The 16331-nt window shown below is 36.8% G+C and overlaps 1 pseudogene; it reads left to right on the top strand.

Moving 5' to 3' along the window:
• On the top strand, window positions 10715-14372 carry LOC110256826 (annotated as a pseudogene).

The following is a 16331-nucleotide window of genomic DNA, read 5'->3' on the forward strand; positions in this document are numbered from 1 at the left end:
ATGGATTAGCAGTGAGATCCTGCTGTGTAGCACTGGGAACTATATCTGGTCACTTACAATGGAGCATAATAATGTGAGAAAAAAAATGTAAACATGTATGCATAAATGGGTCACCATGCTGTATAGTAGAAAATTGACAGAACACTGTAAACCAGATATAATGGAAGAAAATAAAAATCATTATTTAAAAAAAAGGGACCTAATTACACTTAAAAGCTTTAGTACAGCAAAGGAAACCATAAAAAAAAATATAACCTACAGAATGAGAGAAAACTTTGCAAACGAAGCAATTAACAAGGGATTAATCTCCAAAATATATAAACATCCCATGTAGCTTTATATCAAAACAAACAACCCAATCAAAAAATGGTCAGAAGATTTAAATAGATATTTCTCCTAAGACAGGCAGATGGCCAAAAAACACATGAAAAGATGCTCAGCATCACAAATTATTAGAGAAATGCAAATCAAAACTACAAGCTACCACTTCACACAAATCAAAAGGCCATCATCAAAAAGTCTATAAACAGGGAGTTCCCACTGTGGGACAACAGGATTGGCAGCATCTTGGGAACACTGGAATGAGATTCCAATCCTGGTCTGGCTCAGTGGGTTAAGAATCTGGTGTTGCCACAGCTGCGGCTTAGGTCACCACTGAGGCTTGGGTCATGACCATGGATCAGATCTACAAACAATAAATGCTGGAGAGGGTGTGGCAAAAAGGGAACCTTCTTACACTGCTGGTAGGAATGTATATTGATGCAACCACCATGGAGGACAGTATGAAGGTTCCTTAAAAAACTAAATATAGAATTACCAAATGATCCAGAAATCCAGCAATTGATCTAGACAATGAGCATATGTCTAGAGAAACCCATAATTCAAAAAGTTACATGTAGGAGTTCCCTTCATGGCTCAGCAGAAACGAATCTGACTAATATCAATGAGGATGCAGGTTCAATCCCTGGCCTTTCTCAGCGTGTTAAGGATCCAGTGTTGCCATGAATTGTGGTGTAGGTCACGGATGTGACTGAGATCCCAAGTTGCTGTGGCTGTGGTGTAGGCCAGTGGCTATATTCTGATTTTATCCCTGGCCTAGGAACTTCCGTATGCTGAGGGTGCAGCTCTAAAAAGACCAAAAAAAAAAAAAAATTTTTTTTACATGCACCTCAGTGTTCTTTACAGCACTATTCACAATAGCCAAGACATGGAAGGAACCTGAATGTCCATTGACAGAGTAATAGATAAAGATGTGGTACATATGTACAATGTAATATTATTCAGCCATAAACAGAACTAAATAATGCCATTTGCAGCAAAATGGATGGACCTAGATGTCATCATACTAAGTGAAGTCAGACAGAGAAAGACAAATATCATGTACCACTTATATGGGGAATTTAATAAAATGATACAGAAGAACTTACTTATAAAACAGAAAAAATCTCACAGATTTCAAAATCAAATTAATGGTTACTGAAGGGGAATCCGTGACAGGGAGGGATAAATTGAGGTGATGGGATTGTGTAGAATATATAACTGGCAAAAACCTGCTATATAGCACAGGGAAATCTACTCAACATTTTGTAATAATCTATATGAGAAAAAAGATTGGATATGTTTATATATATAACTGATTCACTTTGCTGTACTAATGCAACACTGTAAGTCAACTATATTCCAATAAAATTATAAATTATATACAAGTTGTGATATGCCATCAGATGTTTGTGAATAGAAGAATAACATACTTAGCTATTTACTTAGAAATGTAAATAGCAGCAGGATGGAGGATATATTGAAGAGGGGAACACCTGGTTACAAAGATATCATTTAAGAATAGTCTGTTAAAGATGACAAGAACAGAAGCAATGGAAAGATAAGGAAAACAGGAATTCCAAAGACATTTTAAAAGTGCAATCCTCTAGAAACAGAAAATAAAGATGAGAAAAAGGTTGGATACATCTAAAGTATTGGTTACTGAAAAAGGTTACAATATCTCTCTTTTGAAATTTATTCTTGTGACATTTGCATTGTACCCCTATGGAATGTTTCAGAGGTGAAAGGGAATTAATTGAATAACTACTTGAAGTTTTCCCTATTCTATTACCTGTGATAAAAAACCTAGGGTCATAAATATAGCCTACATTAAAGGAAGTCATCAACAACAATTAAAATATCCTATACTCCATTTCTTTTATATGAGACCATCCCAATGTTTCTACTCTAGAGGATTCTAATACTCTTCCCCTGGAATGCCCACTTCCTCCACAGTGACCTCCAATTTTGCTCATATCCCAGAAAGTATATATGTGAATAATGCAGCCACTTCTTAACATATGCAAAATTAGTTTGGGCTTTGAATATTATAAGATGCTTCTATAATTCTTTCATTTCTTCTTTTTTGAATCAATATTTCAGTTCTGAGTTACTCCTCTTTAATTCTATTTTTATTATTTTTCTTTGTCTTTAAGTTTCACTCATTTTTATGATAAACACTTCAGTAATATTTTTCATGAAGGATGAATTATGAAAATAAATGATAGAAAGTAAGCCATTGACATGTTACATCATTGGGATAAATGATGCTAGGTAATTTTAGAATTCCAGTTTGATAAAAGAGGCTCATTCAAGCGATAAGCCTTAGTGTTTAGGTGTTCCAAATTGTTATATATTCAGATTTAATTTCATAAAAGCTATGATCATGGAATACTCATCAACAAAATAAATTGATAAATTACCTTCATCTCCAGTCAACCACATTATATCATTTTCCAAAACATGAATTTTAATGTAATTCAGGGAAGCTTTCTTCTCTGAGTTATCTGTAATACTTGTTACCAGAGCCAGACCTTGTCAGCATTTTCATTTTCATTATAAATTCCCAACTATCAATAAAAATAAAAAAGCCAATACCAATTTACAAAATAATGCAAAGAGGAAAACATATATATTTCCACATATTTTGGGGTCATTCAAGAGAGAAAATAATTTTCTCTGCAAAAGCAAGACTGGATGGGGTTTTTTGAATGAATATTGCTGAGATAAGCAAACCATTTGCTGAAGTTGAGAGGACATATTATTGAATTATTATTTAGCACAAAAGGTTTATCTTCAAAGTCTTGAAATAAGAATATTATTCTTTGCTTATTTTTTACGGTAATCTTTGCTGAATGTATTTTACCAAATTTTATTCATGCAAATACTATCTTACCAAAAATGTGTGCAACACCTTTGATGAAGCAGGTACTGTGTTAGATAGAGGAAAATACAGAAGTGGACAAGGTAGAAGATCCCCCCATTTGTGAAGTTTATGGTCTAGGGGAGGAGACAAACATTTGATGTATAATTTGTAATTCACTCATTTATTTATTGACAGATATTTACTGAAGTTCTATTATGTATCTTGCATTTTTTTAGGCACCAGGACCAAAGGAATGTGCAAAACTGTTAAAACTTCCTGCCTTCTAAATGCTAGAGAGGGTGTGAAGAAAAATGAACCCTCTTACACTGTTGGTGGGAATGTAAATTGGTACAACCACTATGGTAAACAGTATGGAGATTCCTCAAAAAGCTAAAAATAGAATTACCATTTGATCCAGCAGTCCCATTCCTGGGCATCCATCCAGAGAAAACCATGACGTGAAAAGCTATATGTACCCCAATGTTCCTTACAGCACTATATACAATAGCCGAGAAATGTAGAAACAACCGAAATGTCCATCGACAGAGGAGTGGAAAATGATGTGGTATATATACACAATGGAATATTACATAGCCATAAAAAGAACAAAATAATGGCATTTGCAGCAACATGGATGGACCCAGAAATTATTATGCTAAGTGAAGTTAGTCAGACCATGAGAACAAACCTCATATACTATCCCTTACAGGCAGAATCTAAAAAAAGGATACAATGGGAGTTCCTATTGTGGCACAGCGGAAACGAATCCAACTGGGAACCATGAGGTTGCAGGTTCAATCCCTGGTCTCGCTCAGCGTTGCCATGAGCTGTGGTGTAGCTCGGATCTGGCATTGCTGTGGCTATGGCATAGGCCAGCAGCTATAGCTCCAATTGGACCCCTAGGCTGGGAACCTCCATATGCTGCAAGTGCAGCCCTAAAAAGCAAAATAAATAAATAAACAAACAGACAAATAAAAATAAAATAGGATATAATGAACTTATCTGCATAACATAAACTGACTCACAGACTTTGAAAAACTTGTGGTTAGACAGGTTGGGGGTGGGGATAGGGATGGGCTGGGGGTTTGAAACGGAAATCTTGTAAAATTGGGTTGTGATGATGGTTGCACAACTATAAATATAATAAAATTCATTGATTTAAAATCCTGCCTTCATGGAACTTAACTTCTACTTGTGGTAAGTGCGACAGAGGTAAATGAAGACTGCTCAGGAACACATTCAACCTAAGCCCAGCAGTTGGTCTAACCATTTGCTCAAATATCCCCTGGAAAGGACTAGGAAAAGTGACTCTTGCTATGTTTCCTTCTGGGTGAATTCAGGCTATAACAGACTAGAGAGTCTGAGAGTAATGGAGTAGGGCTTTGTTTATGCCTGAAGACTTTGTACCTTGCAATTATATTTTTTGCAATGTGCAACTACCACGTTAATGAGGTGCACTTGGTGTTAAGGATGTCTCTTACACAAACCTAGACTGGCTACATCCAGGAATACGCCAGAATTGTATGTATGTATTTACACAATATGGCTAGACTTGGAGAGACTTCTCTGCTTCCAGAGCATCTGATAGGATTCCACGAAACAAGCATTATCATCTCCTACTGTACATCCTCCGGGGAGGCACTTGAAACTAGGAAGCTACATATCTTGGTTTGCTTTGGAAAATGTTGCCCATGTATTTTAATTGTGTTGACTTCTGTGTCCTTCAGATAAACAAACTCTTTCATGTGTCTAAGCAGTATCTGTGCCTGATCTTTCCATTCATCAAAGCCCACTATTGAAGTCACTCAACTTAGCAGATGTGCAGCTTAAGGTATACTCAACAAACAGGATACATTGCCTAGATTTTTCACACTATTTTAAAGGTGATAGTAGAAATTATGAGAAAACTTTCAAAAACTTTCTAATTTAGGCACTGCATCTTATGGCTATTCATTATAGGGGCTATGGAACAGGGACATCTCCAGTCCAGGTCATCCTTTTCACTTTACAGCCTCATCAGAGGGCAAGAACAGACCCATATCTTTATGGGATATGCAGCTGCCTTGGTGGATAATTTGAAGAAAGCTGGAGAAGACTGCTTTGACCAAAAATTCTCCCACCATTACTTCCCACTCATGATTTAAATTTAATATATGGTAGGTGTCTTAATTTGGGTTTCCCCTCAAGCAGAGCATTCACCAAATACTTGGGAACAGACATTTGAGGGTGTTCTTAGGAATCAGAAGTGATGGAGTGGAACAAGTGAGACAGGGACGGAAGAAAAGCTCCCCAAAGGATAATGTAGCAATCTGGTTACCACTGTGGGCAAAAGAAGCTTAATCCCACTGGGGGCCCTCTGATACCTGTATAGAATTGCCCGGAACAACTCATCAAAGGACAGGGTGGTGGGACACTAACTCTTATCCCCTACTGATTGCTAGTTGCCTCCATGGATGTTAATTTCCTCAAACTCCAGAACTGAGCCTGCAGGCTATGAGCAGCTTTCCCAGATTTCAAAGAAAGCCTAAACGAGAAAAGCAAGAGTAGCCAAGCTTTGCATTTGAAGTGGGACACTGGCCAAGTGCACGGAATTGTCTACCATGCTCGACTAAAATCTGATGGGCTAAGAAATGTGGCACAAGGCACCAAAAGCATCTGCTACAGTTAGATTAAAACCCTTTTCTTATTTTCTGAGACCTTCCTTAGTGGGAAATAGCACACCAAAGTCCTATATAGGACTGATGAGACATTTGATGGTATGCTTCAAAATGGAGAGACACAAACTTTTTTTTAGCATAATCACATATAGAAAATACACTAAGACAACCAGTTTGGCAGTATGAATGGTCTGATCATCTTGTATATGTTCTTCCTATAAGACTTTGGAAAAACTTAAGAAAACTGGGACAATTTACTAGTGAGGGACAGTTATTAGAAAATGTTTATTGAGCACTTACTATATGCTGGGCACTATTTTAAGCCCTCTACATGTTCTTCTGTAAGTGTGGGACGTCTGTGTGTCAATGTGAATACTAGGTATGAATAATCTAGCCTCATGTGTTCTTATAGTTCTTTTTAGTTAATGTTAAAAAAAAACATAGAACCAGAAATTACATATCAAAATAGAAAAAAGTGACTTGTAAACAAAAGAGATGACATGAATCTTATAAAGGATATGATTAGAACTGAAACAACCTAAAACCACACGGCTTAATGCTATTAGGAACTGCTTTCATTAACATGACTTTTTTCTAGGAAATTCTTGTCCTGGAAAGTAAAGTTACAAATAATTTTTTGTTTTAGGAACTTCCTGAAAATTTGCAGATCTGAACAGTAGACTACTCAAATAGCCCTCAACAGCGTAAACAGCTTCCTTTTCAGAACAATAAACTCAAAAAAGTTCCAACGACTTTACCCTTTAAGTCTGGCTTCATAATCCTTGCCTCATCATGTTAACAATCCTAAAGTTTACCCATCCTGAAGTTTGCCCTATCCCAATCAGACCCCACTACCTCACATTGAAAAGACATACTCTAAAACCAGGGAAGGGGATCAAACTACGCAACCTCTAAATATGTCACTTTGGCATACTGATTATTTTGAGATGAGGGCATTTGAGAAATATCAGCTGTAATTCTCTAACCTCTTTTTTTCTACCTAAAAGCAGGTTGCAAAATTTCCCCAAAGAAAGATGCCTTCCCTGTATCAGGAAGAGCAGAACATTCCCATCACCAGAGGTGGAAAGCTGATCTCAAGTGAGCCTGCACAAACTTACTAAAATAACCCTTATTATTATTATTAGTTCCCTCATGTATTTCCTAGTCACTTTTCCACAATTTACTGCCCCTAACCCAAACTCCTCCCCACCCCCCATTTGTCTTATCACATTCCCCACAATTTATTGTTCACTGAAATACTATATACACTTTCAGATCTATCTGCTTCTTTGGGTCTTCGTTTCTCTTTTACAAAGATTCTCATGACAAACAAGAACATTATGTATTTTTGGCTATTCTAGGTTCTTTGAATTTGAGCTAACATCAAGGCATTGTCACGGCTGATTCTTTCCTGGACGATCTGGGAGGAGAATCTATTTCCTTGACTTTTTCAGCTTACGGTGGCCTCCTGTATTTCTTTGCTTATAGCCCCTAACTCCATCTTCAAAGCATCATGCTAATTTTCTTCTTTCAGCATATCACACTGCTTTCTTCTCTGACTTGATCTCCTCCTTTGACTGTCTTATAAGGAGTGTTGTGATTACATCTGCCCATCCAAACAATCCAAAATAGTCCGTATTTCAAGTTCTTAATCACAGCTGCAAAATCCCATTTGCCATGTTAAGTAAAATTCACAGGTTTTGGAGGAGTAGGACATGGACATCTCAAGGAACTTTATTCAGCCTACCTCATTACCCTTCATGTATATAATATGTATAAATTTAAATTTAAGAAAGTGTGTTTTTATTAGAATAGTGTTCTTTTTGTAAGCTGGCTATACCTAATTTATCTTTTCATGATGATGTATTGACATGATCTGTTGCTGTAATTGGAAGCTTATGAATGCCTTAATCAGTATTTCATTATAAGATCAAAATGTCTTATTACCTGGGAGGTAAGAGAATGCATGTGTGCAGCTAGCTTTCATTTTGGGGGATATTTGTTTAATTTCTCATCTTGAAGCACATCTTGAAACATACAATTGGATTCTCATTTAATGGTTACTGTGTGTGACCAGTGATGACAAAATCAGCTATGAAACTCCCCTTCCCTAGGGAAATCCCACCTGCTGATTGGCCATTCTTTGTTTGATATAGTCCTTTTTTTTTTTTTTTTCAGAACTGTTGGAGAAAATTTACAAACGATTCATTCTCTCTGTTTCTACTGATAAAAACAGGAAATACCTCTTCTTTGTGGATGAATATACTCAGCAGAAGTACATATCTAGTATCATTATAACATTAATACTATATTATATAATAAACATTTTCCTATTTAACTAGAATTAACAGAAGCTAAACATAATCTACTCTATTCACCTTTCTATTTATTTAATTTATTTTATTATTTTTTTTTTCTTTTTAGGGCCATACCTGCAGCTTCTGGAGGTTCCCAGGATAGGGGTCTAATTGGAGCTGTAGCTGCCGGCCTACACCACAGCCATGTGGGATCTGAGCCACATCTGTGATCTACACCACAGCTCAAGGAAACACTGGATCCTTAATCCACCAAGTGAGGCCAGGGATTGAACCTGCATCCTCATGGGTACTAGTCAGATTCATTTCCACTGAGCCACTAGAGGAACTCCTCTATTCACCTTTTTTTTTTTTTTTTTTTTTTTTGTCTTTTGTCTTTTTGTTGTTGTTGTTGTTGCTATTTCTTGGGCCGCTCCCGCGGCATATGGAGGTTCCCAGGCTAGGGGTTGAATCGGAGCTGTAGCCACCGGCCTACGCCAGAGCCACAGCAACGCGGGATCTGAGCTGCGTCTGCAACCTACACCACAGCTCACGGCAACGCCGGATCGTTAACCCACTGAGCAAGGGCAGGGACCGAACCCGCAACCTCATGGTTCCTAGTCGGATTCGTTAACCACTGCGCCACGACGGGAACTCCTATTCACCTTTTTATAACTATCACTTTTATACCTTGTATAAAATTTCCTTTGGGGCATCATGAAACTTAATGTTTTAAAAATTCAATGCGAGAGTTCCCATCATGGCGTTGCTGTGGCTGTGGCATAGGCCAGCGGCCAAGCTCCATTCAACCCCTAGCCTGGGCGCCTCCATGTGCTGGGTACAGCCCTAAAAAAAACAAAAAAAAAAACCCAACAAACAAACAAAAAAACTCAGTGAGTTCTAATTTAATAAGATTATTATACTTTTTTATGATTAAGCTGATTCAACTTGGTTACAAGGAACCCCTTACACTGGCCTTTCTTCCTTTTTTAGAGTTGCCTCTAACGATCCTGAGAACATTCTGACTTTTTTGGGAAAAAAGCCAGAAATTTCTAGATGCTTCCTTTTTTTGTTGTTTGTTTTTTCGTTTTGGTCTTTTTGTCTTTTTATGTCGGTTCCCAGGCTAAGGGTCAAATCAGAGCTGTAGCTGCTGGCCTACACCACAATCATAACAACGCAGGATCCAAGTCGCGTCTGCAACCTACACCACAGCTCATGGCAACACCAGATCTTTAACCCACTGAGCAAGGCCATGGATTGAACCTGCATCCTCATGGTTACTAGTCAGGTTTGTTAACCACTTAGCCACGACGGGAACTCCACTTCCTTATTTTTTCCTGCTATAGGACATGACTTTAACTATCTTCAAAATTCTTGGTTTCCTCTAGTAGAAAATAACCTGAGATCGAAATATGGGCTTTATTTACATATGTGTGTGTGTGTGTGTGTGTGTGTGTGTGTTGGTGATAGGCAAAAGTGCTGCTTCTATGGCTACTCTAGACTACCACAGTAAAGATTTTTTTTACTGTTCATATTGGCAGTTCCAATTTAGCAGATTCTGTCATTGTACTTTAGTTACCATTTTATAGTTTCATTAATCACTAAGACTTTCCTCATATTGACACTTCTAAACAAAACAAATGAAATAAAAGTCAGCAGTGGAATATCATTTTTCATCTCACGCTGGCAAAGATTAAAAAGATTGATTATGCTCAGTGTTGGCCCAAGGAAAGGGAAACTAGACATTCCCATAAACTGTCAGTAGTAGTGTAAATTGGTATAACATTTTTAAGGAATAACTTGGTAACATCTGTTGACAGTGAAAACGCATCAACTTAGAATTCCACTTTTAGAAATCTATTTTTTGTATAAATCAGACACAAGTATGTATGATTATTGCAACATTGCTTGAGGTAGTGTATAACAGGAAACCATTTAAACGCTATCATGAAGGGACTCATTAAGTAAATTATAATGGTACAATCATACAATGAAATGCTATAGAACCATTAAAAGAATGAGGCCATATGTGCTCCCATGGAAAAATACTTAAAATACATTTTGGGGTGAAAAAGTAAGCTAAAGAAAACTTAGTTTAGTTTGATTCTCTCTCTGTGTATATGTATATACACATATGTATATATACACATATTTGCATTCTAATAGCAAACGCCTGGCTACATAAGAAACAATGGGTTTACCTTTGGAAATTTGAATAGGGGAAGTTAGAGCAAGGAAGACTTTTACTCCTCACTTTATAAACTTTTATACTAATATTAAACTTTAAAAAATATTGTCAATTAAATACTGTCAAATTAAAACAAGGAATGGAAAAGAAGGTTGTGATCACAGTGCAGCAACTTTCTGACAAAGAATTAGTGACTGAAAGATGCTTTGGAATGTTATTAAGCCCAGGCTGAAATGTGAAAAACTGTGACATGCAGTTATTGGAAATAGAATCCATGGGAAAGAGCTGTGATGGGAGAGCCTGTGTTATCACCGGCATGTGGAATACCAATGCACCAATATTTCTAGCACTTAATGAAGAAATCCTAAAAGATAAATGAGTGTACATGACTATGGCAGTTGGTATGGCAGTCATGGAGGTGGTGGAGCCTATTTGCTTTCACCTGGAGACAGTAGCAGGTATGTACCCTGCAAATGAGTGATTTGGGTATTTTAGGAAAAAGGCTTTCATGGAGACTTTCTTCAAGAGGTTGAAAGAGTTTGAGAGAAAAGGCCGTAATAGGAGTTCCCGTTGTAGCTCAGTGGCTAAAGAATCCGACTAGGAACTGTGAGGTTTCAGGTTCAACCCCTGGTCTCGCCTAGTGGGTTAAGGATCTGGTGTTGCTGTGAGCTGTGGTGTAGGTTGCAGACGAGGCTCGGATCTGGCATTACTGTGGCTGTAGCGTAGGCCGGCAGCTGCAGCTCTGATTATAATCCTAGCCTGGGAACCTCCACATGCCATAGGTACAGCCCTAGAAAAGACAAAAAAAAAAAAAAAAGAAAAAGAAAGAAAGAAAGAAAGAAAGAAAGAAAGAAAGAAAGAAAGAAAAAGAAAGAAAAGGCCGTACCAGTGCTGAAGATGCGGTAAAAAGAGGTGGTAAGTCTACAGCAAGAGTCTGAGAAAGAGGAACCAAACAATCACTCCTACACTCCTACTAGTGGAGGGGGCCCAATGTCACGTCAGGTGGATGAAACAGAGAGGAGAGTGATAATGAACTCTCAAGTGGAACAGGTAATGTGTCTGAGGATTGTCCTGAGAAGAGCCGACATTCTTGGGGAGAACTTCTAGGAAGATGGCACGATAAGCTTGTACAGGACAGAAAGGGCTGTCCACTGTGGTGAAGAGTGGTGTTCCTGAAGCACTGAGGGCAGAGGTATGGCAGTTATTAGCAGGCTGCCATGACGACAAGGCAATGCTGGATAAATACCAACTTCTTATCACAAAAGACTCAGCCCTGGAGAGTGTTATTACTGGAGATATTCATCGTATATTTCCTACACATGATTACTTTAAAGATACTGGGCAAGATGGCCAGGAACCTGCAAGGTCTACTCTGCCTATGACAAAAGACTGTCAAGGACAGTCTTTTCTTGCTTCTGTACTGCTGCTGCATATGCCAGAAGAACAAACATTCCACGTTTTGATGAAAATCATATATGACTATATGATTTATGAGACCTCTGCAAAAACAACTATGAAGATCTTCAGTGCAAATTCTATCCGTTGGAGAGACCAACACAAGAGCAGTGACTGGACCTGCACAACCATTTTTCTGATCTGAACCTGGAAGGGGTTTCTCAGACTTTTTTACTGCAATGTTCCCACTCTGGAGGGTATTCCACATCATTGACTTACTGCTTTGTGAGAGTCTGAACATAATCTTTCATGTAGCCTTGGCTCTCCTAAAGACCTCAAAGGAAGATCTTCTGCAGGCTGATTTTGAACATACTTTAAGGTTCTTGAGTCCAGCTTTCTAAAGTCATTCAGAGATACAGGGCAGAGGAAAATGCAAGGTTAATGAAGCAGGTTTGCAATATTAAGATACCAATGAGGAAACTGAAGAAATATGAGAAAGAATATCAGGCAATATAAGAGAATCACCTGCAGCAGGAAGACCCAATAGATAGATACAAGTTTGCATATTTGTAGGTAACTTGACCTCTTGCATTTATACTTAGAATCTTCATAAGCTTAGAGAAAGGCATGGAAAAACAGAGTGACAGTGGCTATCAACTATAGCCAAAAATGAGAAAAAAGGACAATGGCCAAAGCACTGTTTTAGCTCTGCACAGTCACATCTTAATCTACTCTATGATAAGTACCTTATGCTTTTCCTTCACGATATATTATATTCTTCAAGACTCCACAGCAATGTAATGATTTAGTCAAAATATTTGGTTTAAAATACTAACCAGTTATATTTATTTCACTCCATTGGTAACTACGTAAAGTTGAGAGCACCCTAAATGTCTAATGTCCAATACTGAAGCAACTCAAAATGTTCACTGCTTCGTACTACACTTCATGATACCTATATGATGAATAAAATTTATAAAAATCTGTAGTACTTGGAAACATTAATTTTCAATCAATTTGTAAAAGTTTTTAAAAATTTAAAGAATATAGCCACACAGGAAAAGCAGGCCTGATGGACTACATATGAATTAGAAAGAAAAAAAACTGAAATGGTAGAACAAATTTTTAACACATTCCTTTTGCTGTTACTTCTCTTATATGTACTCTTTTCCCTATCTTTTTAAAGCAAGGCATATCATTACAATAGAAAAGTGAAAAGAATGTAAAGGACACCATAATTCTACCTATTTGCAGGTACCAGAACTTAACACCTTCGGTCTTCCCTAAACACACTTTCTCTTCTGAACACAACCAACTTTTATCCTAAACACCCTTGTCCTTCCTGTCACTGGAGCCTTAATGTTATTAGTTTCTAAGCTCCAAAGACTGAGGGAGAAAAAGGAAGAATGAAGGCTCCAAAAAGAACATAGTGTAAAGAGGTAAAATGACTGAAATGAAAGTTTCTACTTCACAATTTTGCCTTGGGTTAATTCTGAGGCTTAAAAACTACAATGTAAGCCATTCAGTACCTGTCAAATAAATGAACAAATGAGGAAACAAGCAAAGATCAATTTAATGTGTATCTGTTTGACGTTCAGTTTCTCATAAGGATGTTATTCTATCTTCAGGATAAAAATTCAAAACAGTTAAAACAGTTTTCAGCTCTTGACATTGGGTAATATGGGTACACGTTTATCTCCTGCCTGGCACCTTTCCTTCCTGACAAGTTTCTACTCTGCTGTATCATCATATCTTAACCGACCACTCTGAGGTGACTAGCACTTTATCACTTTACACTTTCCTTACTCCCTCTATCCTGTGACAGACATTTAATATTTTGCTTAATCCTACATACTCCAGTTATTGCTCATGTGAAGAACAGATATCTTATCACTGGGATTTGGTCTAAGGGCAGAAATTCCATCGTGGTAACTGGCCCAAACACTGAGTCTGGAAAAGCCTTTAAAAATAAAAAATACCAGCCATCCCTCATCCACATCCCAAATCATCAATGTTTTTATACATTCTTCTTAAAATGTTTGTATTTCATAAGAAATGTTTTATTGTACCCACATGTAAAACATAAAGTATAAATAAAAGTAGCCCAAAATTAAGCACCAATTTTTCTTACTTCAAAGAATATCCTCTAAACACAACACTGTAAATTAACTATACTTCAATAAAAAAAAATAAAAGGTTGGCAATAAAAAAAGAATGTTCTCCAGATTTATTTATTGTATGCAAAATGTATATATAAAATACATATTAAACATTCCAGTTACCTGAATAACAATTACAAAACTTCAGTAAATAATACTTGTGCCTAATGTACAATGTAGCAATGTTGATTATGAAGAAGCTTTGATACAAAGGAGAACATTTTTTTTTTCCAGAAATTTTGAGAACATGGATTCTTCTTTCAAGAACATATAAAGTATCTGGATGTCTAACTTTCAAACACCTAAAACAGAAAGGGCTGATTTCCTACTGCTTTCCTAAACTCCCCATCTGAATTACAGTCAAGCTACCCTGAATATAGACAACTGCCCAGCCCCAATATTCCTTTCTTCTTTTTCTTTAAGATTTTCATTCTTGGAGTTCCCGTTGTGGCACAGTGGTTAACGAATCTGACTAGGAACCATGAGGTTGTGGGTTCGATCCCTGCCCTTGCTCAGTGGATTAAGGATCCGGCGTTGCCCTGAGCTGTGGTGTAGGTTGCAGACACGGCTCTGATCTGGTGTTGCTGTAGCTCTGGCGTAGGCCAGTGGCTACAGCTCTGATTAGACCCCTAGCCTGGGAGCCTCCATATGCCGCTGGAGCGGCCCAAGAAAAGGCACAGAAACTAAAAAAAAAAAGAAAAAAAAGATTTTCATTATTTTACTGATAGCAACTACCCTTAATCTATCACAGGAAATATAGAAATAATGCAAATCCTGACTTGTCTATCCTCTTTCAGCACATGCATATTTACACCACCATGGTGTGATTTTAAATACATTTCTTAACCTCAGAGAAGCTGTTTTTTTCTCATCTGTAAAAGGAGATACCTACCCGAAAGGTGATAAGGATTTTTGAAAAAATGTAAAGCTTCTAGCACAATGCTTTGTTTTTGGCAAATATACTGTAAATGGTAGTATTATTCTACACTTATTATTTTCATTGAGGTGGACAACTCTTCCCAAATCTATAATCTTAATGGAGTAACCTAAAAACAGTGCTTGTTATAAAACTGTTTTAAGGAAAAGAAACAATGAGTTTGAAAGTAAAATTAGTCATTATGTATTAGTTTTGTTTTGTTGCTATAACAAATTATAACAGATTTAGTAACTTAAATTTATTATCTCACAAGTCTAGAGATCAGAAGTTTAAAATGGGTTGGCAGGGCGGCTTTCCTTGTGGAGGCTCTTTAGGGGGAATCCATTCCCTCATCTGTTTCAGCTTCTAGAAGCTGCCCATATTCCTTGTCCTGTGATCCCTGTATTACAATGATCTCTCCTTCTGCTTTAGTCATCACTTTTTTTTCACTCTGACCCTTTTGCCTTCCCTTGTAAGGACCCTTGCGGTAGATAATCTAGGATAATCTTCCCATTTCAAGATCTTTACCTTAATCACTTTGCAAAGTCCTTTTGCCATATAAGGTTATATTTCCAAGGATTTTAATATAATTGGTACCATTATTAAACCTACCACAGTCACTACAAGAATCAGTCCGTTTAATTCTCTAGAAACTATTCTTGAAATTTCCCCAGAATTTATAGGAAACTTTTTATTTTCTCATTTTCCACTAATGAAAATGTCACCACAGTCATTACAAGAATCGGCCGATTTAATTCTCTAGAAACTATCCTCAAAATTTCCCCAGAATTTATAGGAAAGTTTTTATTTTCTCATTTTCTACTAATGAAAATGAAAATAATGCTATTTCTGATTCAATATATAGTTTTCCTGTTTTGGTTAATGTTTTCATAGAACTTTTTACTACAGTTTCACAGGAGATGTGTATTCTGCATTAACAGGCTAAATTGGAAAGTGAACAACTATTTATAACATTAATCCATCCTGAGGAGGGGTGACAGAATTATTTCATAATCCCAAGCAATATACTCACCAATTTACAACATAAACTTTTAATTTTTTATTGTGATAAATATATATAAAATAAAGCTTGCCATTTTAACCATTTTTAAGTGTATAATATAGTGGCATTAATTATATTCACAATGTTGTGCACCATCACCACTATCTATTTACAAAACTCTCAACTAAAATAGAAACTCTGCACTCACTGAGCAATAACTCCCATTACCCCTCCTCCTAGTCCCTGATAACTTCTAACCTACTTTCCATCTCTATGAATTTGCCTATTTTAAATTTTTAAGTGGTACATTACAATTAAGTGATACATTACAATTTGTTTCTGTCTTATTTCACTTGCTGTAATGTTTTCAAGGTTCAACCATATTGTAGCATAAGTACTTTGTTCTTTTGTATGGCTGAGTAATATTCCATTGTATGAATACCAAATTTTATTTATCCATTTATCTGTTGATGGACATGTGGCTTGTTTCCACCTATTGGCAATTGTGAATAATGCTGTTATTAGTGTAAAATAA

The sequence above is a fragment of the Sus scrofa genome, chromosome 14, assembly GCF_000003025.6.
Source record: "Sus scrofa isolate TJ Tabasco breed Duroc chromosome 14, Sscrofa11.1, whole genome shotgun sequence".
NCBI lineage: Eukaryota > Metazoa > Chordata > Mammalia > Artiodactyla > Suidae > Sus > Sus scrofa.